At 37.0% G+C, this 24824-nt stretch overlaps 1 long non-coding RNA gene across 1 annotated transcript in view; it reads right to left on the bottom strand.

Annotated features, from left to right (window-relative positions):
* Nucleotides 1–24824, bottom strand: part of LOC114468098 (uncharacterized) — a 42297-nt gene that overhangs the window by 12064 nt on the left and 5409 nt on the right. The window contains exon 3 of the long non-coding RNA XR_003674614.1: nt 1133–1377. This is a non-coding gene — a long non-coding RNA (uncharacterized LOC114468098). The remainder of the gene's footprint in view (nt 1–1132; nt 1378–24824) is intronic.

The raw sequence follows: 24824 nt of genomic DNA on the forward strand, positions 1-24824 counted from the left end.
ATTCATACATTCAACTAAACCAGTCTAGAGCTGCAACTAACCCTTATTTTTGTAGTCCACTAATCTATCCATTATTTTTTCTGATTAGTGAACTAGTCACACTTATTTTCTGTTTCATATTTTAAAAGTGTCCCTGTTGTACTGTGACAACATGTTTTACACAGGAATTAAAACAGTGACATAAAACATGTATTTGTAGTGTAGTTGTTATATTTAACACAAAATGTAATTTAAATCATAATAAAATTAGTGTAAGTTGTCCTAAACAAAGTAGTAATAATAAACAAAAAGTAAATAAGTAACTTTAAAAAGCTGGAGCTAACCTGCCTACAGGTTGTGGAGGTAATGAGGTTTAAACCAATCACAGAGCTCCTTTTATTTAAATCAAGTCCATAAAATAAAAGAATAAATAATAACATCTTGTTTGAAAGAATCCTTACAAGTATAGAAATGTCTAATTAATAGTTGATAATAAATTCAGTGTTAAGATTAAACACTAGTGTCAGCAGAAATGTCACTAACTCACTGATTAGTGCAGATAAACATGATTAAATAATAGCTGTTAATTAATTAATTCATATTATTAATTAACTATTAGCATCACAGATGCCCCACTAACACTAGCCCCGCTAACGCTAGCCCCGCTAACAGTAGCCCCGCTAACAGTAGCACCACTAACGCTAGCCCCATTAACGCTAGCCCCATTAACGCTAGCCCCATTAACACTAGCCCCATTAACACTAGCCCCATTAACAGTAGCACCACTAACGCTAGCCCCAATAACGCTAGAACCACTAACACTAGCGGTCAATGTAAGGCACTGCAGCAGAAAGAAAGCAGGAAGCGGCCAGGGGGCTGGATTTGATCATTTATTTACTAGATTAAACAATGCGTCGATGACGTAAAATCTGAGTCTACAAATTTTTGTAGTTGATATTATTATGTTGACTAATCATTACACACACACACAGACACAGCGTCTGTGTGTGTGTGACACATGCGGTGGTCACTGAATGCTGAAGAGTCTTTATGTGAAATGTTAGATCGTCCCCATGACGAGCATTAGTACGTTTTAGTGCATAGATCAGTGTGGGAAAAGCCCTGAGAAGCTCATGGAGAGAGAAGAACCCACCTGATTGTTCCTGATTGTTCCGGATTGTTCCTGATTGGTCCAACGTGAGGCTCTGGCTGTGCAGCAGCAGCTCAGGGATGGACGTGCACTTGATGGTCGTTGGCACGCTGCGACTCCGCCAGGATCCAAACTAAAGTGAGAGCTTGCTGTGGAGCGGTGATGGGCAGCGGGAGCATCACTGCTGACTCTTGGCTCCATCGGTTCAGCTGCAGCAGCTGCTGCTTTTCATTTTCTGCCAATTTATCCTGTAAAAAAAGAGAGAAAAAACAAGGAAAAAAGAGCTGAAAGAGAGGGGCCGCGTTTCCATGGAGCGCCTGCGACCAAATCATGTTCACAGCAGAGTCGGACGTTCAAACATGGAGCTCATCAACAGCAGCTGATTGAACACTTTCACTTTAACACTCACGGGATCAAAAGATCAGGATATGACTCAGAAAATACCTCAACAACAACGACTGATAATGTTAGAATCTATAACACAGCAGAGACACGCACACACACACACACACACACACACAAAATGAGTTTTGACCCATTGTGTGAACAAAGCTTCTTAAGCAAAGCTGTGCAGAGCTGCTTTCTATCCTGATCACAGTGAGGGCCACAAAAATATGATGGTTTGATCTGAGGGCCACAGTAGGAGTGTGCACGTCCATCAGCGTTCAGAACAACATTATTATTGTCATTTTAGGCGTGATTTTGTGTTTTCATCTCTTACCACCTATGGCCCAGTTGCCAATGACAAAAAAGAGGAAAATCAACGAAGGGACTCCAAAAACCAACACAACAACAGAAAACATTCACAATTACACAAACACACATAAAAAGATGAAAAAAATTACAAACAAAATAAATCCAAAACACACACAAGACGACAACAAAAATACAGGAAATTACAGAAAGACATGTAAAAGTACAAAAAAGTAAATAAAAATACAGACAAAATACAAAATAAATACTTAAAGTTGCTCAAAAAAAATAAAAAGGGGATAACTTTTTTACAAAACATCAAATGATATATAAATTGACATTAAAAATACATAAGGAGACAACAAAATACAGAAAATTACAGAAAGATGCACAAAAAATACACAAAACAGCAAAAATAAAAGTTACGCCAAAAGACAAAAGAAGGAAAGAATATACAAGTGTCAAAGGATACATAGAATCAGTTCAAAAACACAAAATGACTGAAAAATTTGCAAAACAACAGCAAAAAACCAAGATAAAATACAGAAAAATAAAATAAAAATACAGACAAGAAATAAATAACTAAAGGAGCAAAAACAAAAAAGAAAAGTACTGAAAAAGACAATGCACAAAATTAATCAAATACAAACACAACAACAACAAAATACACAAAACTACAGCACAAATAGGAGAGCAAAAGATATACAAAATGATATTAAAAAAAAGACACAAACTGACTCCAGAAACTCATAAAACAACAACAAAAACACAAAAAATAACAGAAAAATGCACAAAAAGACAAAACACAAACTCTTTGTTATTTCATGTATTAATGCTCTGATTGATCACTATTATAATGCTGACATTAATGTTGATGTGCTGCTAAAAGCTACGCATGTTCTTTTCTAAAATGTACATCAGATAATAAAAGTGTGTGTGAGGATGAAACTACGTAGACGTGGACGTTCAGACTTTGATGAAAACACAAACGTGCACGGCTTCATTAAAAGTGCACGAGTTTGGACACAGACAATTGCTTTCCTTCCACTTTCTGTTTGTTGTGCAATTATTGTGCAAATTAGGGTCTGATGCCGCCGCCACACACACACACACACACACACACACACACACACACACACACACACACACACACACACACACACACACACACACACACACACACACACACACACACACACACACACACACACACACACACACACACACACACACACACACACACACACAGCTTTAATCAAAGTGGCGTTTGGTCCATGACAGCCGTTAATTTACTGTGAAACATCCAATCAATGCCTTGTTTTCCTCGTCTGAAGCTCAAACGTTAAACGTCACTCATTTGTTTCCAGTCAGAAACTAAACTAAACGTGTTTACTGTTTGTGACACAGAGGACGAGACATTCATTAGAGCTGTGTGATGAACACCGCTCCACGCTGGGCTCACTGCAGGCCTAAACACTCATTACTGCTCATTAGCCATGCAGGCGCCTTCTTTAGCTATAGCGCTAAATGCTAACAGAGCCGGAGGGGCTGGTTTCATTAAGATCAGCGTTTAATTATCACACCGTGAGTTCTCCACCTCAAGCTGGGAGCAGGTTTTATACCTCCATGAAATGTAGAGCTTACATGATTCACCTTTGGAAATTAACTTTGATTTACCTTAAATCCTCCTGATGTTTAGATTAAAAGATCAACACGATAGAAACCAGTGAACAGCTCAACAATTTGACTTTATCCAGAGTTTGGGGAAGATCCAACACTTCCCAGATTATGACCAGCACTTATTTAATTGGACCTTGATTATTATTATTTTTTTTTTATTTTGGAGTATTATATTTGGACAGCTGTCTTTTTATGAGTTGAAATCATTAGAAATTTTATTGCAAATACAAAATTGAATGTAAAAACTGAGTGTGAGTGAGCAAAAATAGTTTCTGTCAGCTTAAAAGACTGTAAAAAATGTACAAAAAAAGGCAGGATTTGTCAGAAAAAAAGGGGTTAAATGGGTTCAAAGTGTCAATATTGGAACAAATAATTTAAACTGGCAAATAATGGACATGACAAATGGTGAATGCAGTTAAAATGGCAAAAATAAGCATGAAATAAGGTGAAAAGGTTAAAAGTGACAATAATGGGTCAATATATGTGACACTAAATGAAAAAGTGGTGGAAACGGTTTATAAGTGCTGAACATGTTTGGAAAGTAGAAAAAATGTGTAGAAAAGGCATTCATTTGATGGAGAAGTGTCATAAAGGGGAGTAATGTCGGGAAATGCATTAAAAGGAGCAAAAATATGGCAAGAATAAGTGATGAGAATAGGTTAAAATATGACAAGTTTGGTTTTGCAGAAAAATGGTACAAATGATCAAAAATGGGCTCAAATTATTAGTTTCTTGAACGCATCTGGTGAACCCCTCCCAGTGTCTCGCGACCGCAAATATGGTCCTGACCCCAAAGTTGAGAACCCTTGCCGTAGACATCCAATTTAATTGTTTAGCTGCGGCTTTTATTGAGTTAAAATCACTGGAAATGTCAATGTAAACACAAAACTAAATGTAAAAACTCAGCGTGAGTGAGGAAGAGAGGGGAAAGTCAGGCCACGCCCCCACGCTACGTCTAAAGTGTGATTTTAAAGGGATGAGGAGGAGACTGCTGCGCTGCTGATTCATTAGAGGAGTTACGGTGTAAAAGTTTATAAATCTTTAGTATTTCTAGGTTTTTGTGTTCTTGTGACCTTTGTGGCTACATTAGCAGTGATTTAGCGTTGTCCTTGTGCTGAAACATGGCAGATTTTGATTCATCATTCTTTTATTAAACATTTAGGTTAATTGGTTGTGTTCACGTGATATTATTGACCCAAAAAACATTATTCTGTGACATTTTTGTCTCTCTCATACACCCTGTGTTTCTGATGATTTACTAAGTAAACACTGACTTTACCTCAGTGAAGTGTTACATGTGTTTAATCCCTTATTTTAACCTGTCTGTGTACAGTAGACATGGACAACTGGCGGTAGGGGGCCCACATGCGGCCCTTGGTCTAATTATGTGTGCCTCCTTAAAAGCAAATGCACAGAATTACAGAAAACTGAAAAATACACAAAATTTCTGAAATAAAAAAATCACAAAAATATACAAACACACAAGACGAATACAATAACGCACAATAATATACGAAATAAACAACAATACACAAAACATGTGCTACAAACTTACAAAATGATGTATTTAAACAATATATTAACATTATAAATATTATTAGTATAAATAACATATTAAGTGTCACATTAGCTGAAATCTCCAAAATGGCCACGCCCACATATAAAACATCCTCACTGAGAATTCAAGCTAGTGAAACGTGTTTTACACAGAATTTAAGAAACCTTTTTTTTTTCTGTTCCAGCGCTCAGTCAGACGTTTAAATGAAGAGAAATCAGAGCGACAGAGAGAGGGAGGTTAGGATGGAAAAGAAGAAAACAGGTCCAGACAACAGCAGAGATGAAGGTAAACGTGATGAGTGTCGTAGAAAGTGGAAAACTTTACAAGTGTTTTTCTGACACTTTGAGGGAAACAGAGACAGTGTTTAAGGAGGAGAGAAAGAGATGAAACAACAAGAGGTGAACAAAGTATATACTCACCTTTATTACCTCAGAAAAAGTACACATACTACAGGTCAGACTTTACTACAATACAAGTGAAACTAGCTCAGTCAACATATGACCAGATATGTTTCCATTCTAGTCTCTAGCTGTGTTTCCATTACTCTTGGAAATGCGCAAAATCCAAATAGTTCAACAAGTTCTGATGAACTACGGACGGGCCCGCGGAACGTTTACGCTCCAAATAGCACGTACCACGTTCCCAAGAATTCAGTGAAATGACTAAAGAAATTAAATTGTGTGACGTAAAATAGTAATCTATGTTGAATTGCCTTTGAAACAATATATCACACAACTATGTTCCAATAAACGTAGAAATTACAGGAACATATGTAGTAAGGGGCCCCATTCATATATTGGTGTGTGTCAATGATTCGGTACCACCAACTGTAGCATTATTTGACTCGCAAATAAATGATAAAACAACTTTAATGGCCTAATAACTAACTAATAACTAAAAAACACTTGAATATCACTAAAGAGTTTCCATATTGAAACGTATCACTAACGAACAGTGGAAACACTTTAGGTAATTTCACGGGAGTTACCATGCTCTAAAACAACCGTCAATGGAAACACCTTCAAAGAGACATTAGACTTTGTGGAATTTTAGAAATATTGCTTTTATCTCGCAAAAAACTATCATGGAGACAGAGCTTGTGTTGAAACAAATACGCAGAGCTTCTATTTTTGGCCGGACGCCGAAGCACAGCTGATCATTTCAGCAAAGATCAGCACGTGGTTACAAAAATAAAACAAAATGACAGAAAAATACACAAGAATTCTCACGGGAAGAGATTTCTCAGAAGTTACGAGGCTTCAAAACAAGCTAAAATCTGAAATAAAACATCCTCTTTTCAAAATAAAAGCATCTCTTCTTGTCTTCCATTAGTTTTTTTTAAACTTTTGTAAATAGGGCTCTTAATTTGAAGTTTACAGGAAGTTTAGTCAGTAGCACAATGGAGGGTCTCTGAAAATGTGTGAGTGAAATGTGTCTTAGCATTAACTTAACATTAGAATTACCTTTATCTTAGCATTAACCCAACATTAAAATTAGCATTAGCATAGCATTAGCTTAATCTATCATTAACTTAACCCTAGCTTAGCATTAGCCGAGGATTAACTTAACACTAGCCTTGTATTAACCTTACATTAACTTAGCATTATCATTAGAATTAGCATTTGAATTCGAATTAGCTCAACCTAGCATTTACCTAGCATTAGCTTTTCCTACATGTTACAACTTTTATTATGTTTTTCAACCCATTTCAACATTTTTCATCATATCTTCTGCATCATTTCACAGACGATTTATTGGCTAGGCTAGGTTAATGCTAATGCTAAGCTAATGCTGACATTCTACATGGTCACTTTCTTGCTTAAAATGCATTTACATTACAACACAACCACTGACTTCAGGCCACCTGAACCACCATTTTATCAGGTCACAGATTTTGTCACAACACCATGTTTACAACTTTAGCGTGAACGGCGACTCAGCGTTACCAGATACAGCTGACGATTCCACGCAAAAACACACCCATTTAGGCAACATTAACCCAACCTGGCAACGCAGCATGTTTTATGTTTTACATGAAAGTTAACTTAAAATAAAAGTAAAGATGTTTGTGTAGGAATGTAAGATGTAAAGAATTAAAACACCTTAAAAATCTACTTAAGTATTTGAACTCCTTTCCGTCCCGTGGGTCGTTACGACCGATCGATTGAACAAACTCATTATAAGGAGCCTCTGAGGGAAGGATTTATTATTCCACACCGTGTCAGACGCTGAGCTCTGATTGGTTGTTCATTGTGTGGGGAGTTGGGAGCACATGCAATCATCACACGTCACCTGCAGCTCTCTGTGTTCCAGCCTCTCCACATTCTACTCTATTAAAAGTGTAATCAGGCGGAGCGTGGAGGGAGTCTAGCCTCACTTTGACCCGACCGCGCCTTAATGAGGTCCGCTGAGTCATTAACCTCCATTTAAATAACACGCATCAATATTAAAAGGTTATTAATGACTCAGCACAATTATATGTTCACTGGACTGGGCTGAGAGTAAAAGAGAGAAACTTACACTTTAGGAGCCGTCTGGTAATTAACATGTGCAACTGGTGGCTCGGGGGCCACATGAGGCCCTCGGTCTTAATTAGTGAGGCCTCTGACAGTAAACACAAAATAATTCCTCCAAAAATTCTCAAAATGACAGAAAAATACACAAAATGACAACAATACCATATAAAATGATGGTAAAAACACTTAAAATGACCATAAAAACAATCAAAAATGACAAAAAGTGAAGTGAATTATCAAAATGACTAAAGTTCTCAAGTTTCTGTTGGTTTGATGTTAACGTTGAAACAACACTAAAGTATCCTGTCCTGTACGTATCAGACGTTTCCCTGAATCTAAAGATGGCGTCATCGTGCAGAACTGAGGCTCTCCAGGACCAAAACAAACCAAATTCAAATCTTTTGAAGTGATTTTGTGTATTTTTATGTTATGTTTTGAAGGTTTATGGAGTAAATTGTGTGTATTTCTAGTTTTTTGTGTACATGTTCATCTTGAATGTCGTCTAAATTAGTGCGGCCCCCAACAGTAAACACAAAACAATTACTCGAAAAAAACACAAAATGACAGAAAAATAAACTCACTGATGCCTAGGACACACAAACAACAACAAAAATAAACAAAATGACACCAAAAACATGCAAATAAGAAAAAAAACACCCAAAACAATGGTAAAACACAAAACAACAACAAAAACAATCAAAAATGAAATAAAAGTGAAATGAATTCCCAAATGTCCATCTCTGTTCTATAGTTAAGGCTGGTCCTGGAGAGCAGGACAGAGGCTCTCCAGGACCGAAACAAACTACATTTAAATCTTTGTGATTTTGTATTTTTATGGAGTAAATTTAGTGTATTTCTGTTTTTGTTCTGTGTGTTCTTCTGTTATTTTTGTTGCTTGGATGTTGGTGTTTGATTTGTATGAGTGTTAGTGTTTTAATAAATGCTATAAAACCTCAGAAAACATCCTGAGTGCGTCTGTTTGCTGAGGTCTGTCCCGTAACGCTCCGTCTATCCTCCTGCAGAGAGCTTTGTCACGTCTTATGTGCTCAGATCCTGATGTTCCAGCTGTGACTGTGTTTGAGGTGAGGCCCTGTGTTCCCCTCATTGTCAGGATGGACGGTAGCGGCAGGTTGACTGATTTCCACCTACTTTAATCTCATATAGTCGTGACTTCGGGGCAGAGACAGCAGCGGGCCATTCATAAGCCTCACACAAACTCAAAGTTGTGCACAAGTTTATTGTTTTCCCGCCGCAGAGCTGAGCGATGGAGTCTAGTCGACAGATTCATGTCAGAAATCTTTATTTTACGTGTCGATAAGTTGGAACAAAGCCTGAGGATGTAAAGGAGGAGAGTTTTATTTCTTCTGCAGAGAATCTTCAAGCTGCTGCGCTTACAAAGAGCTTCAAGAAGCTAGCGCTGTATTATCAGGCAAACACACACACACACACACACAGGATATGCAAAAAATGACTAAAAACATAAAAAAACAACAGCACAAAACTTACAAAATGACTCCAAAACACACACAATAACAACAGAAAACACAAATTAGTGAAAACTATACTAAATGTCTCTAAAAAATCTAACAAAAATACACAAAATGACTCATGAATAAGAGGACAACAAATACACACTAAAACGACTCCAAAAACACATACAATACACAAAAACCTAAGTTGATGCTCTGATTTTTCATTATTCTAATGCTGACATGAATGCTGATCATGTGACCTTCAGATCAATGTCAGAAATCATTATTTTACGTGTTGATAAGTTGGGACAAAGTCTGGGGATGTGAAGGAGGAGAGTTTTATTTCTTCGAGCTGCTGCGTTTACAAAGAGCTTCATAAATATCACACCATGAAATCCAACATGTGCATAAAAAGTAATAAAGCATCAGGCAGTAAACAGCAGATCTGCTGCTGCTGCAAAGCATCAAAGAAGTGAACACAACCAGAAAAGCTCCACAGAGAGTAAAACATCAACTTTACTCTGCTGCAGCTAGCGTCGTAGCTCGTTTAGCATAATCTTAGTTTGATTAGAGCACCATACAGTCTGTGATTATAGTTAATATATTTATTAATTAAGTGGACTGTGTGCAGGTGTTTGATGAGGAGCTCGTACTTTTTATTTCATTTCAAAGGAAAGAAAAGAAATAGGAATTAGAGGTTGAATTAGCATTAGCTGAGCATTAATCTAGCATTAGCCTAACATTAGGCTAGCCTAGCCTGTCATATGAACCCTTTGTGGAATAATAAGACAATATGATGAAAAACATTGAAATATGCTGAAAAACACAGATATAGGCTATGACATGTTGGAAAAGTTAATGCTGAGCTAATGCTAGGCTAATGCTAAGCTACTGCCAGACTAAGTTAATGCTAATTTTAGTGCCAAGTTAATGCCAAGCTAAGGCTAGGTTAATGCTAAGATAATGCTAGGTTAAGCTAAGGCTCTGCTAATGCCAGGCTAGTGCGAAGCTAGGGCTCAGTTAATGATAGATTAATGCTAGGCTAAGCTGACGCTAATTTAAATCTGAATGCTAATGCTAAGTTAATGTCAGGCTACTGCTAGGCTAAGTTAACGTAAGCCAATGTAAGGCTACGGCTAAGTTAATGTTAGGCTAACGCTTGGTTAAGCTAATGCTAATTTTAATGCTAATGCTAAATTCATGCAAAGCTAATATCAGGCTACAGCTAGGCTAAGCTATTTAGAGTTTTAATGCTAAGTTAATAGAAGGATAATGCAAGGCTAGTGCTAAGTTATTGTTAGGCTAATGCTAAGCTAAGACTTAGTTAATGCTAGGTTAATGCTAGGCTAAGCTAATGCTGATTCAAATTTGAATGCTAAAGCTAAGTTAATGCAAAGCTAATGCCAGGCTAAGTTAATGGAAGGCTAATGCAAGGCTAGTGCTAGGTTAATGTTAGGCTAATGCTAGGTTCAGCGAATGCTAATTCTAATGCTAAGTTCATGCAAGGCTACTGCTTGGTTAAGTTAATGTTAATTCTAATGATAATGCAAATTTAATGCCAGATTAATGTAAGGCTAGTGCTAAGCTAATGCTAAGTTATTGCTAGGTTAATTTTAGGCTAATGCTAAGCTAAGACTAATCTAAGCTAAGACTAATCTAAGCTAATACTAATTCTAATGTTAGGCTAATGCTAAGATCATTTTAAGCTTCATGCTAGGCTTATGCTAATGCAAATGCTAAGTTAATGCTAATTCTAATGTCTAATGTGGTCTTGAGTACAACACTAACTGTCATGCAGATCCTTGAACAATATCTAGTCCCTGGGATCTAGAACTGAACAATGTAGTATTCTAACAAGGTCTACAATTTCCTGGCTTGTTTATTCAGGTTTGAAACAAATGCCTGATAAATGTTATTTTGATAAATATTTTTTCCAAAAACAGCACACTTTGACAAACTAATCTGCTCATCATTTGTTTGTAAACTTATCTGAGCAGGAGATGAAAAGCCTGGGAAACATTTTCTCCTTAAATAATAAACAATAACTCGTTGTGTCTCTTTTTTTAAAGCTGAGCCTGTAATTATGTGTCACCAGATTTCTAGAGGATTATTTGTGCTCTGATGGTTTGAAATGAACTTTGTGAGTCTGCAGCAGTGTGGGCGTCGTCATTGTGAAATGCTACGCTAGCAGCGCTCTGTGGCGTATCTAAGAGTCTGTCTGCGGTCCAGAAGGAGGAAACGTGGTCCTAACCTGTGAGACGAGGCCGACGCCCACAGAATCCCCTGCTAACGTCTTTCTCTGCCAAAACGCTGAGGTTTTTTCTGCTTTATTTCATCTTTGGAGTGGAATCTATTTTGGTGCTTCACTCCAACTTTTCCCTGCTAATGATTTCATCTGCAGTCAGTGTTGATTCGTACTGAGCATGCTCACATCTCATTGTTTGGCTCCCGTGGGTGTTCCCCTGACTTCAACACACCTGAATCCAAATAATTGTCATTGTGCAGCCTCATAATGAAGCTACTCGCTAAAACAGAGGAGATGATTCATCAGCACATAAAACCATAGACATTATAGCTCCTGCACAGCAATGGTCGGGGCCAGGCAACTTTAGGTATAAACCTAATCAAGCCATTCTGAGCAACAAGAAGAGTTTAGGAAGATGAAAATGGTGTCATTCTTGAACTCAATTTCTGGCACAAACTGTAGCTTCACTAACTGATCTAGTCACATGTGTGCAAGACAGCAGCTGTTAGCGTTTAAAAGTGGATTTTAAACAGCTGGAAAAAAATTCAGTTATCAACACAAAAATACACAAATTGCATCTAGACACATGGAGATTTTGTTACTTTGTTTTAACAATGATTTATTAGCTCCATAAGTGAAAAACCGATGTTTACAAATGTCATTTTAGCATTAACTCTAATTTGTTAGCATGGGAGAAAACATTTAATGTTGTAAATGTATTTTCCAAACATAATCAACAATGTAATATATATATATATGTGAATTGTTTATCTTTTTTGTTTGTTTGTAAACTTCTGTTCTTTCCTTGTTTTGCACCTTTACTTAAACTGTCTGATTTGTTGTTGTTTGTCATTGTTTTCCAATCTGACTCTGGGACATGCACAACAATTCCACTGTACCCGTTTTTTTAACGTCACAGTCAGTGACATAAATCCCACGACGCGATGCAACAAATCAATAATGAAATTAGTTGCCAACACTTTTAATAGTAAATTTTTATTGATTTTATTGATTTGTTGTTGCAGCCTTAATGTCAGCTCCTCAAAATAGTCAAAAAAAAAGTGTGTGTGTGTTTGGGTCTGAAACATGTTTGGGCCTTTAGTAAACAACTCCCTGTAATGTGATCAGCTTAGAGCTATGAACATAGACTGTTCACATCACTAATGATTAGTCATAGATATGCATTGGTTCTAGGCTCACACGCTCTAGAAATATGAACAATATACTTTATTTATTATTTTCATTGACCCATAACTGCACGTGGGAACGTAAGGAAAAAAATCAGATCTCAGTTTTAGTTTATAGCATAAATATAGAACTATTTTTTAGGATATAAAACAAATTTTCTTTTTTTAGGACCCCAACTTTGCATTATTTCACCAGTCGTGAACATTGAAAATCCTGTGTAGTTTGGCTCTGTGTCTTAAAATCATTTATTGTTGATTAGTTTTTTCACGTTTAAACATACAAAAGTTTATTCAGTGTTGGGGCTACGTTTTGGTGAAAGTTGTAAATTCCAAACGGTGAACTTTCGTTTTTTACCTCCACCCTTAAATTATCCCAAGATGCGTTGGGAGTCACGGCTGTGGAAATCACACGCTTTGTTCTATCAGATGCAGAGATGAGACGGTGTGTGTGTGTGTGTGTGTGTGTGTGTGTGTGTGTGTGTGTGTGTGTGTGTGTGTGTGTCAGCAGCAGCTCAGGGTTTGACATCACAAACTTGAGGCGCTCTTTTGAAAACACCATGAAGGTGGCATCGCTTGTGTCCAGATGTTGTTACGCGTTGGACAATCAAAGCGCGGTGGTTGTTGTTGTGTGTGTGTGTGTGTGTGTGTGTGTGTGTGTGTGTGTTTTCCAGCTTCAGCGCGACGGCGTGTTTTCAAAGTGGCGTGTGAGGCGTTTAAAAAAGAAAAAGAAAAAAAGAAAAGCTGTGGAAATGTTCCTCATTTCGAAGGAGATTCACAGTCAAAAATAAAAGAACGACTCACACAAAGAGGAAACAGTGGGCACGTCTTCCCACAATGCACTGCTTCACATCCTGGGCACAAGATGAAACACTTTTTTTTTTTTTTAACCCTATGGGTCCAGGGTATAACTGGCTGTTTTTAACTACAGTACTTTTGATTTTACTGTTCTATCTCATCATAACAACCGATGTTTGTTTTCAGCACAACCTCAGCTGTGAATCGATACATAAATGATCATTTTGACATCCTGTATGAACATAATGGAGTTAAAATCAAACAAAAAAACAAATCCCAGTAGAAAAATTCTTGGTTTTTTTTACTGTGAAAACCACAAATATGTTTAACAAACTGATTTGATGAAGTACAATGCAAATATGGAGTGTAATTCATAAACATATGCACAAGTTTACCAAAAAACGAAGTTATATGCAACACTTTACATAAAAAAAGGAGTTTTTTTTAACAAATCATATAAACCAACTATTTACCAAATATTAGATTCACATGCCACTAATTATTTAGTTCATTGTGATTAATGAACTGCTTTGATGAACTACAATGCAAATATAAAGTGTAATTTTCAAAAAACATGTGTCCAAGTTCACCAAAAATATGCAACAATTTACATGAAGATGCAGGAAATGCCTGAAACATTTTATTTATTTATTTAACAAATCATCTAAAGCAGTGGTTTTTCCTCTCGTCCCCCTTTCTCTTACTTTTGAATCCAAGTCCCCCCTTATGTCCAACTACAACATTAAATAAAACATATTTTATTGCATAATTGTGAAAAAAACAAAACCAAACTGTGTTTCCTGTGGACAGGAAGCCCCGCCATGTGAGGGATGCGCCCTAACGCGGCGCGGAGCCAATTGCTAAGATAAGTGACAGTGATCAATATGCGCACTATCAGGAAGAGACGCAGCTGTATGAATGGCGTTGTTATCGCCCCGAGAAACAAAAAAAACAACAATATTCTCCCTCCAGTTATTCCAGGAACAATGGCTTCTTATTGGAGGCTGGTGGAAGCTGTCAAAGTGTCAGGGGAACGCCGCGTTTCACTGATGGATTTCAAAAGTGACAAACTGCAAGACGGCGACGAGAGAGAGAGAGAGAGAGAGAGAGAGAGAGAGAGAAAATTAATCCTCCACCAAGATATTGACTGCCACTTACCAGAAGAAGAAAGGCAGTGAAAGAAATCAGATTTATCACTACGTTGTAAATTAGAAGGACAAACAAATGGGTTTTCAATACGAGGAGAGGTAAATACGAGGCGTGGAGGCCCCCGCAGGAGCCCCGGGGCCAGCTGGAGAAATACCAGCTGTGGAGCTTTACAATCAGCCTAATGCACACACACGGCAGGGGGCGGAGCTACAGTCTCAGGTTAGAGCTGTTGTAAATGGACTGGCTGTAACCATGCACTGTTTCCCACACATTCACATATTTGTGGCGGCATGTCCTCGTTCTGTATGTGTAGAATGTCATAACTCCTGTACATTTAAAGCTGCAGTATGTAAGTTTTTTTTTTGGCATCATTTGGTCAAAAATCCATAATCGGTTGTAAAACAGGGTTCCTACAGCTTCAGTCAAATTAAATTAAACACTTTTTAAGAATTTTTTATTGCCATTTGAAATTAAATTTAGGACCAACTTCACAGTAAACAAAATCAAGGGGATAAAAATGCAATCAATTAAATACGGTTAAGCTTTTATTAGGCGGGGCTACCAGACTCAATACGCCCTCACTTTGTCCTTCTTGTTGTTGTTGTTGTTGTTTACACTAGTTAAAATCACTACTCTGTTATTCGTGAATGGATCGAGTTGAAATTTGGTAGCTATGATTACGACAGTTGGTGGTACCCAATCATTGGCACATGCCAATATATAAATGGGGCCCTTTACGTCGTAAGTGTCACAGGGGCCATTTTCAAATGACTACTCCTCCATTTGTTCTTGTTAGATAAGAATTCAGTTTGGTATGAATACTCTACGAATGATTATGATGAGACGCTCAGAGCCCTTTTTTGAAATAGGGTAGGGGGTCCAGGAGCCCACCCCCCATTTCCGGTAATTTCCAAACTTATGGGAACATAGACGTGTGATATATCGTTTCAAAGATAATTCAACGTAGATTTCAATTATGTCATCAACAATTTTTTAGGCAATGTCCATTAAAGTCGTTTTCTCATTTATTTGAGTAAAATATTGCGACAGTTGGTGGTACCGAATCATTGACACAAACCAATATATGAATGTAGCCCATTACTCCGTATGTGCCACATGGGCACCAGGGGTTCCCCAGGGGCCCCATTCTTCAAATGACTACTCATCTGTTAAGGCTCGTTGAATCGGGCTGTAATTTGACATGGATACTCAATGAGCGGATGTCAAGAGCCTCTCAGAGACCTTTTTCCGGTATTTTCTACATTTATCGGAACATAGTCGTGTGACATATCGTTTCAAAGATAATTCAACGTAGATTACCATTGTACGTCGCACAATTTTATTTGTTTTACTCGGTGGAACGGAGTTCATGGGATGGTGGTGCGTGCTATTTGGCACGGAGACGTTCTATGGGCCAGGCCGTAGTTCATCAGAACTTGTTTTTCCAGTGTCCAGTGCAGACTGGTGGTCCCACAAAGTAAACACACACAAATACACAAAATGACAACAAAATACACACAAAAAACTGACAAATAATCAAAATCACTTAAAACACACTGACAACAAAAATAGCCAGAAATCAATGAAACAACAACAAAAAGATCAGTAATTTTGGTTAAATTAACATTTCTCCATGTTGTTAAAAGTTGCTACAAGCATGACGTGCATCTGCATAGAGTTCCTCTGTAAACATGTCACTGTTTGTAGTTGGTCCCACTGTCGTAATTACACGATGTTACAGTAAAGTATTTTTTTTAAAACGAATGTTACCATTTATTTTGAAATGTGAGACTAATTGCAAACATAAATCATACTTATGTGTTAAAATTTAAGACATTTTAATGACAAATAAGACCTTAGTTAATATGACCTTAGTTTTAGATTAATGAATTTAATGATTTAAGACTTTTTAGGGAACCGTGGTAACCCTGTGATAGTGTAATGACGGACGTTCCAGCAGAAGTCTACATCGCATCGTTAGACAACAGTTACACGGCAAATCAAGCGTAAAAAGGCAGACGGAGGTAGAGAAACAATTAAATAGTAGTCAAAGTAAAAGTTTGACAAAATGTACATTTATTTTTAAAATAAAATAACACCAATGAATTCAATTTAAATGAAAAAAGAAAACAATTCTAAAACAGAGCCATGTACCTGAGGTCAGCAGCTCGTGAAACAGAAATAAAACATAATCAAATAATAATAATTTACTTAGTAACGGTTGGGTGTAGAAATGTAACAAATGACTTTACCTATTTTAAAACCTACTTAAGTACAAGTAAAACATTTTTTTAAATGCAGTGCACTTTTGATGACAAACTGTCTGTGAAAATGACACTTTGTTTGTTCATTAATGCAAAAAGTATTAAAATAAGTACAAGTAAATCTACTGATTTAAAAAAGTACCCACAAAAGCAACATAAATACAGTAATGTGAGTAAATGTAATTCATTACTTTTACTTCTGTCTGTGACCTTTACATGTGACAAAGCTTTGGTAGTAAAGTGATGAGACGACAATTAAAAAATTGGTAGAATATGTGTTTTCAATAATGATTTAAACATGATATTAGAATATAGATATAGATGATATAGATCTGGGGTGCCCAAAGTCTTTTCATTGAAGGGCCAAAAATGAATTGCAGTGGAGGGCCACGGGCCAAAATAAAACATTCATATTAGAGAGAGAAGAGGAATATAATTTAAGAGGAAAACTACATTTAAAGATCAAAATGTTAGAACAACATTGAAATAGATGCGTATCACAATATCAGGGGTTAAATTACGGAAGTGAAATAAAACCAACATAAACCAGTTTAAAAAGCTTTTTAAATCATATTGTTAATAAGTATAAGAAAGAAGAACAACAATTTTACCCAGGACAGCAATAATATATAATATGTATATAATGGTAATAAATATATTAATATTTACTACTAAACATAATAAAAATGTTTTTGTTCATTTAAATATGGCCACTCTAAATTTATTTGATGAAATTTGTGTCGTAAATATGAAGTACTATAATGTTAATGTTATGTACATGTCATATACATTCATGTGTATGTATGTATATATGTTTGATGTGAATGTATAAACTGTATATAGAATATGTATTGAATGTTTATAACGTATAAGGTCAATACAAGGACTAGAATCTGATGGTAGGTGGACATGTGGATGTTATGTAAGTCTAGGTAGGCCTATGAATGCTTGTTTTTGTTTACATTTGTGTGTATTTATATGTATATATTTTGTTATTTGTGAAATAGCTTGAATAGATAAACGTTAAGTTTCCTTCTCAAACACTGCTGGAACTCTTAAGTGAACAATGATTGCTTTACATTGTTTTATGTTTGAGATAAATAAATAAATCAAATGTTCCAGTGCATGAAATTAAATATGCCAATAACATAACTGTGCAAAATAAACAAAGTAGTTTTGAAAAACACTTTTCTTTATTGTGTTTCATGGCATTAAATTAAAAAACATCTATTCTACATGTCTTTAAAGACATTTAGTGCTATATATAAATTCAAACACTATATGTTTCCTGCCTTGAAAAGTCCTGAAAAAAAAAACTATTTTAAATATGGACGTCGAGCTAAAAGTAATCGCCCGCGGGCCCCAAATATAGATAGATATTATTCCCTCACACGTTATGTGAACATCTGTGGTCATTGGATCAGATTAAATAGACACAATGGAAGCAGACGGAGGTTAAATAGATCGGTTGTTGACTTTAAAGCGTGTGTGACTTTGAGTTAAAGGTGGTTTTCTCTGAGCTAATGTGAGATGTACAACACGACAGATGTTACGTGGAGAACAGGGAATGTGTCCTAGGAGAACATCATCAGCGCCGCACAATCACAAACAAATGGGAACCATTGAGGCTTTAATTTTGAAAGGTTGATTAACACACAGTTTCATTTTCTCACTCTTTAACGCAGCTTCCTGTTTCACCAGCAAACTATTGCTTTTTGCTGAGTCAGTCTCTGAAAGAGGAAAAAAAAAGTTTAAGATTCTATCCCAGGATGAAAGAAGTCTAGATCTATTATTATAGATGTGAGTAGAGACGTTTCTTTATTTTCACAGCCAAGTTTCTGCTATGAAACTTAATTACACACAAATATTTGTATTTCAGAATAGTTTTCCAGTGTGTCCCACAGGAGAAAACACAAATCATTGTGTTAATCAAGGGTTCTCAACCTTGGGGTCAGGACCCCATTTGAGGCTGCAAGACACTGGGAGGAGGTCATCAGATGTCTTATTTTTACCTTTTTTCTTCAACTACACCAAACTCTCCATATTTTAACCTATTTTCATCACTTTTATTGCTATATTTTGCTCCTTTTAATATATTTTTGCTACATCACTGCTATTTCTGACACTTCTACATCACATTTCAATATTTTTTCCGCAAATTTTTCCACTTTCCAGACATGTTCAGCACTTTCTACCACTTTTACACCTAATGTCACATACGTTGACCCATTATAGTCACTTTTAAACTCTTTTCACTATATTTCATGATTATTTTTGGCAATTTAACCACATCCACCATTTATCACACCCATTATTCACCAGTTTAAACTAATTGTTCCAATATTGACACTTTGAACCCTTTTTACCACTTTTTCTGTCTATTTTTGGCCCCTGCTGCTGTTTGGGGGTTGCTTTGGGGCTTATAGTTTATGGGGGTTGCTTCCTCCAGGTTTTATTGGGGGCTTGTGTGTTTGATTTATATCTACCTAGCTGAGCTGTTCCTTTTCTTCAGTGATGCAGGCTCTCAGTGTCCAAGGTCGTGACTTCTGATGAATTATGAACCAAACCAAAGTATCAGCTCTGATCAATGTGAAACCAATTGTGTTCAATCATTCCCGTTCAAAACAGGTCGATCAGAATTCTCATTAAAATGACACACAGCTAGCTTAGTTAGCTATGTTACTCAACATCGGCGGGAAAACATGCGGTTTATGAAACACATGGGCACTCGTTTTATCTTTGTTCAGCACCCAAAACAAATTCTACAACAATTTTAATGCAAGAAGTCCAACACAACACACAAAATAACTCCAAAACACACAGAATGACATCAAATTGACAACAAAATAACAGAAAAGACAAAAGAACAAAAAAAAAAAAATAGAGAAAATTACGGTAAAATCGCACAAATTGACAACAAAAATTAAAAATATGACAAAAAACACAATCAGGCATCAATCAAACACACAAACGTTTTGCTGTTTTAATGCTCACATTGGTCATTAATCTAATGACATGAATGTTGATCATGTGACCATTAAATCATATACAATCACGTTTGTGGCCCCGCCCCTGTGATAAAACCTGCTTGTCTCACACACTCACACACAGAGAGAGAGAGAGAGAGACACACACACACACACACACACACACGCTATTCAAACTAACATTATCAGCAGTCCTAAATTCTCAATTCTCCGCTGCCATCCACACGTCCCATTTCCTGCAGCAGTGCAGGAGTTTAGTTAGCGTGGGAAAAAAAGCTGAGGCCGGTTGAATGTAATGGGATTTAGTGTCGCAACTGTGTGTGTGTGTCTGTGTGTGTTTATGTGTGTCTCTGTGTCTGTGCTGTCATCAACCTGCACCAGAATGAAAACCAGCTCTGCAGCAAACCACTGTGCACGTGCGTGTGTTTATTCCTTGTGTTGTGCTCTGTTCCTCCTTCAGTTGATTTTTAACTTGTGTTGTTACATCTCTATGATTTTTAACTTGTGTTGTTACGTCTCTATGATTTTTAACTTGCGTTGTTACGTCTATGATTTTTAACTTGCGTTGTTACGTCTCTATGATTTTAAACCTCGTGTTGTTACGTCTCTATGATTTTAAACCTTGTGTTGTTACGTCTCTATGATTTTTAACTTGTGTTGTTACGTCTCTATGATTTTTAACTTGCGTTGTTACGTCTATGATTTTTAACTTGCGTTGTTACGTCTATGATTTTTAACCTCCGGTTGTTACGTCTCTATGATTTTTAACTTGCGTTGTTACGTCTCTATGATTTTAAACCTCGTGTTGTTACGTCTCTATGATTTTTAACTTGTGTTGTTACGTCTCTATGATTTTTAACTTGCGTTGTTACGTCTCTATGATTTTAAACCTCGTGTTGTTACGTCTCTATGATTTTTAACTTGCGTTGTTACGTCTCTATGATTTTTAACCTCCGGTTGTTACGTCTCTATGATTTTTAACTTGCGTTGTTACGTCTCTATGATTTTTAACTTGTGTTGTTACGTCTCTATGATTTTAAACCTCGTGTTGTTGCGTCTCTATGATTTTTAACTTGCGTTGTTACGTCTCTATGATTTTTAACTTGTGTTGTTACGTCTCTATGATTTTAAACCTCGTGTTGTTGCGTCTCTATGATTTTTATCCTCGTGTTGTTACGTCTCTATGATTTTTAACTTGTGTTGTTACGTCTCTATGATTTTAAACCTCGTGTTGTTACGTCTCTATGATTTTTAACTTGCGTTGTTACGTCTCTATGATTTTTAACTTGCGTTGTTACGTCTCTATGACTCTTTAACTACGCGCTGCATCCGCTCTGCGATTCCCTTGACACACACACCAGCCTGGTGTCGACACGTCTCCAGGCCCAGCGTTACCTGACGCTTTATTTCATTCTTTACACGAACACTCGAAGGATTAAATCACAGACACAAATCAGAGAGTGAGATGGCGAGGGAGGCGAGGGCGGGACGACAGCGAGCTGCACATACGGTGTTTCAGTTTCAGTGGTGATCTGAAGGTAAAGTCAATGAGGCTCACAGGAAGTCTATCCAGGCTCTAAATCAAGTGCTCAGAAACGTTAACCAGGCCTACTTCTTAAATGACTCATGAGTTTATGGTGAATGAAAACTGCTGAGGCTCAACATTAACATCAACATGATGGAGACGTGAGACTTACAGTCTTAGAGCAGCAAAGAAAGATTCTCCAAAAGCGAGTTTTTTTTTTTCTTTCTCCTTGCTGAGTCATGGTTTGAACAACAGCACAGCCTACCTTAGTATTGTTACTACTTAAGTTTTAGTTATGTTGCTGAGTCATGGTTAGAGTATTGTTGACTAGTTATGGTTTGTACATTGTTGCAAAGTCAGAATGTGTGTATTGTTGCTGAGTCATGGTTTTTGTACTGTTGCAGAGTCAGTTTGTTAGTTGTTGCTGAGTTGTAGTTTGTTGCTGAATCACACAGTTTATGTATTGTTCCTGAGTCATGGTTTGTGTATTGTTGAGTCACAGTTAGTTGCCGAGTCACTTTTTATTGTTGCAATCTGTTTGTGTGTTGTTGCCAAGTCAGTTTGTTGCTGAGTCATGTTTTGTGTATTACAACTGAGTCACAGTTTGTTGCTGAGTCATAGTTTTTGTATTGTTACTGAGTCAAAAGTTGTGTATTGTTGTCAAGTCGCAGTCTGTGTATTGTTGGCGAGTCATGTTGTGCATCGTTGTCTACGTCACAGTTTGTGTATTGTTACCGAGTCATAATGAGCAGTGTTGCTGAGTTACTGTTTGTGTATTGTTGCCGAGTCACAGTTTGTTGTGGAGTCAGTTTTTGTATTGTTACTGAGTCATAGTTTGTCGATTATTGCCAAGTCATGTTTTGTATTGTGTTCTGCGTCAGTTTGATTATTTTTGCTGAGTCATTTTTTAGGGTTGCTGAGTCAATTTTTGTGTGTTGTCGAGTCAGTTTGTGAAATGTTGCTGTGTCGTCGTTTGGGTATTGTTGTGGAGTCATTCTGTGTATTGTTTTTGAGTCCATTTGTGAAGTGTTTCTTGTTTAGTTTCAGTTTATGTATTGCTGCTGAGTCATAGTTTTTGTATTGCTGCTGAGTCATAGTGTGTGCATTGTGGCCAAGTCAAGTTTGGTATTGTCTACGTCACACTTTGTGTATTGTTGCTGATTCAATTTGTGTAGTGTTTCTGAGTTAGTCTGTGTATTGCTGTCAAGTCACTTTGAAAAGTTGCTGAGTCACAGTTTGAGTAAATGTTTCTTTTTTCCCCACTCTAAATGAAGGATCTCAGTAAATGAGTCCCTGATTGTTTTTCTTCCTAAATAGATGCTCCACAGTGACGTTATGAAGCTAATTAATGTTTTAATTTAAACTAACTGTTCCTGTGTATTTCCTGTTTCCTGCTGCCAAAATAAAAGTTCTCTGCTCTGACACATTGGGGACAGTCGTTGGTTTTGAGCTTCCCTCTATGATCGTATCTGCTTTTATTTGGTGATACAGACAACGTCAAAACAAATGGTTGCAGGCCTTCTGTGTGTGTGTGTGTGTGTGTGTGTGTGTGTGTGTGTGTGTGTGTGTGTGTGTGTGTGTGTGTGTGTGTGTGTGTGTGTGTGCGTGCGTTTGTGTGGGTGTGTGTGTCTGTGCGTGTGTGTGTGTGTCTGTGCGCGTGTGTGTGTGCATGTGTAGCCCACAGCTATGCAGAGGCGGAGCCAAACAAGTGAAGTTGCTGCTGTTTTCATCTCAGTTCAGTGATAAACAGTTAAAAAGTCTGGAGTCCAAAGAACAAAAACATCCACATCAGAAGCAAAACATTGATTTATTGCAAACTATTTCTGTTGTTCATTACAAAATGAAGATACGGATAATGGAGTTTTAAAAATTTAAATTTTCCTAATTTACGCTGAGATGACGTGACGTTTGACATCTAGCCATTAGCTACACATGCTAAAGCTAACGTTAGCCCACATGTTTTACAGTGAAAAATATGGAGGAATTGTGTGATGTCATCCTTAAAGATGTGAGTTAGGTTTACTACTCCATGTCATAGAGATTTACAAACCTCATATTACGCCAGATTTCTTAGCAAGAATTGACATTTCCATCTCCCTGATCACCTGTTTACTAAGATAAATTACGTGTAAATGTAAATATTACCTCACATAAGAAAAATCATTTTAAAAAATCTGAAATTAATAACAATATTGCCATTTCCATTTCAGGAAGTTAAATTCTGTATTTTCCGCCATACGAGCAGGTAAAGCAAGCTTTCGCCACAGCGTGACCAGGTGGCTCCGCCCCCCAAGCTGCTCCTCCAGCTGAGGCGACTCATCTGCTGTAGATGCAGAAGTTAAACAACATCATTTTTATCGTGTTTTATTGATTTCTTTTCTTTGTTGGTTTGTTTGCTTTGACTGAGGCTGTAGCATAAATCGGGGGCTTGACCATCTTTGACTTATTCTATAAAATATTTGGCTGTTTTGACATCAAGATATAGGTTCTCACTAATGTAGGACAGTTTATTTTAATTTCTAAAAACAAATAATAATTGCGATGTTATGACTGTTTGTGTTGTAACTAGTTTTAACACTTGTTTGTTTTAAACAGTTTAATGTGCACATTAAATATCCCCCACACGTGAGCATTAAATGATTAAACATGTCCGACAAAATCAGAAAAACACCAAAACAAACCAATCTTAATTGAAACCCTCGAGTCGGATTTAAGCTGGAGGGCGAGGATCGCTGGAGAAAAAAAATCAGGAGACGTGATATATTTTGTACATTAATGCTGGTTGTGTGGAAGTTTGTGTATTCTGAACAAGAAAGTGTTTACCAGCAGAAACTTTCATGGCAGTCCACGAGGACCCAAAGTGCTGCTTATTATCAACTTAAATATTTATTTTTATTGTGCGACGCATAAAGAAGTAGCAGCCAAGTGATGAGAAAACTCCTTAAAGCTCCGTGCAGGTCGGCTGCTGTGAGAAAAAGAAGAATTAAAGGTAACTTCTTTAAATAATGAAATAAAACAAACTGTGAAGCCTTTTTTTATTAGTGCATAATTCAGCCTCATTGATTATTTAGCGAAGCTGCCGTGATGAGCCACAGACTGAGGTTACGCAGCAAAGCCTCGCGTTTCACTACAGTCACATCAGTCGGACTGAAGGTTGGAGCTGCTCTGGTCTCACCTCTGAAATGAAGATAATCCCCTTGGAATGTTTAAAAAGTCTTTTTTTTATTAGCACTACACAACAATCCGCCATCATTAATGGTAAGATGACACATCGTGTGACGCTACATCGCATTACGAGAGGTCAACGTCCAAAAGTCTCAATTGATGACAGAAACTGTAGCAATTAGTTCTGTCAAAATTAACACGTCAAACAAATTTAACGTGATAAAATTAACGCTTTAATTGCAATTAACGCAAGGTGGATTCGTTTTATTTAAAGAGCCTGTTTAATTAGCGCTACAGAACAATTAGCTCTCATCAGAGGTGGGACTATATATCATGCAACGATACATCGCAATATTTAAACGTTATAAGATGCATCGTCGATGGTATGAGAGGACAATGTCCAAAGGTCTCACCTGATGCCAAAAAAATTTGCAATTAGTGCCGCCAAAATTAACGCTT

The sequence above is a fragment of the Gouania willdenowi genome, chromosome 1 (assembly GCF_900634775.1).
Source record: "Gouania willdenowi chromosome 1, fGouWil2.1, whole genome shotgun sequence".
Lineage (NCBI taxonomy): Eukaryota > Metazoa > Chordata > Actinopteri > Blenniiformes > Gobiesocidae > Gouania > Gouania willdenowi.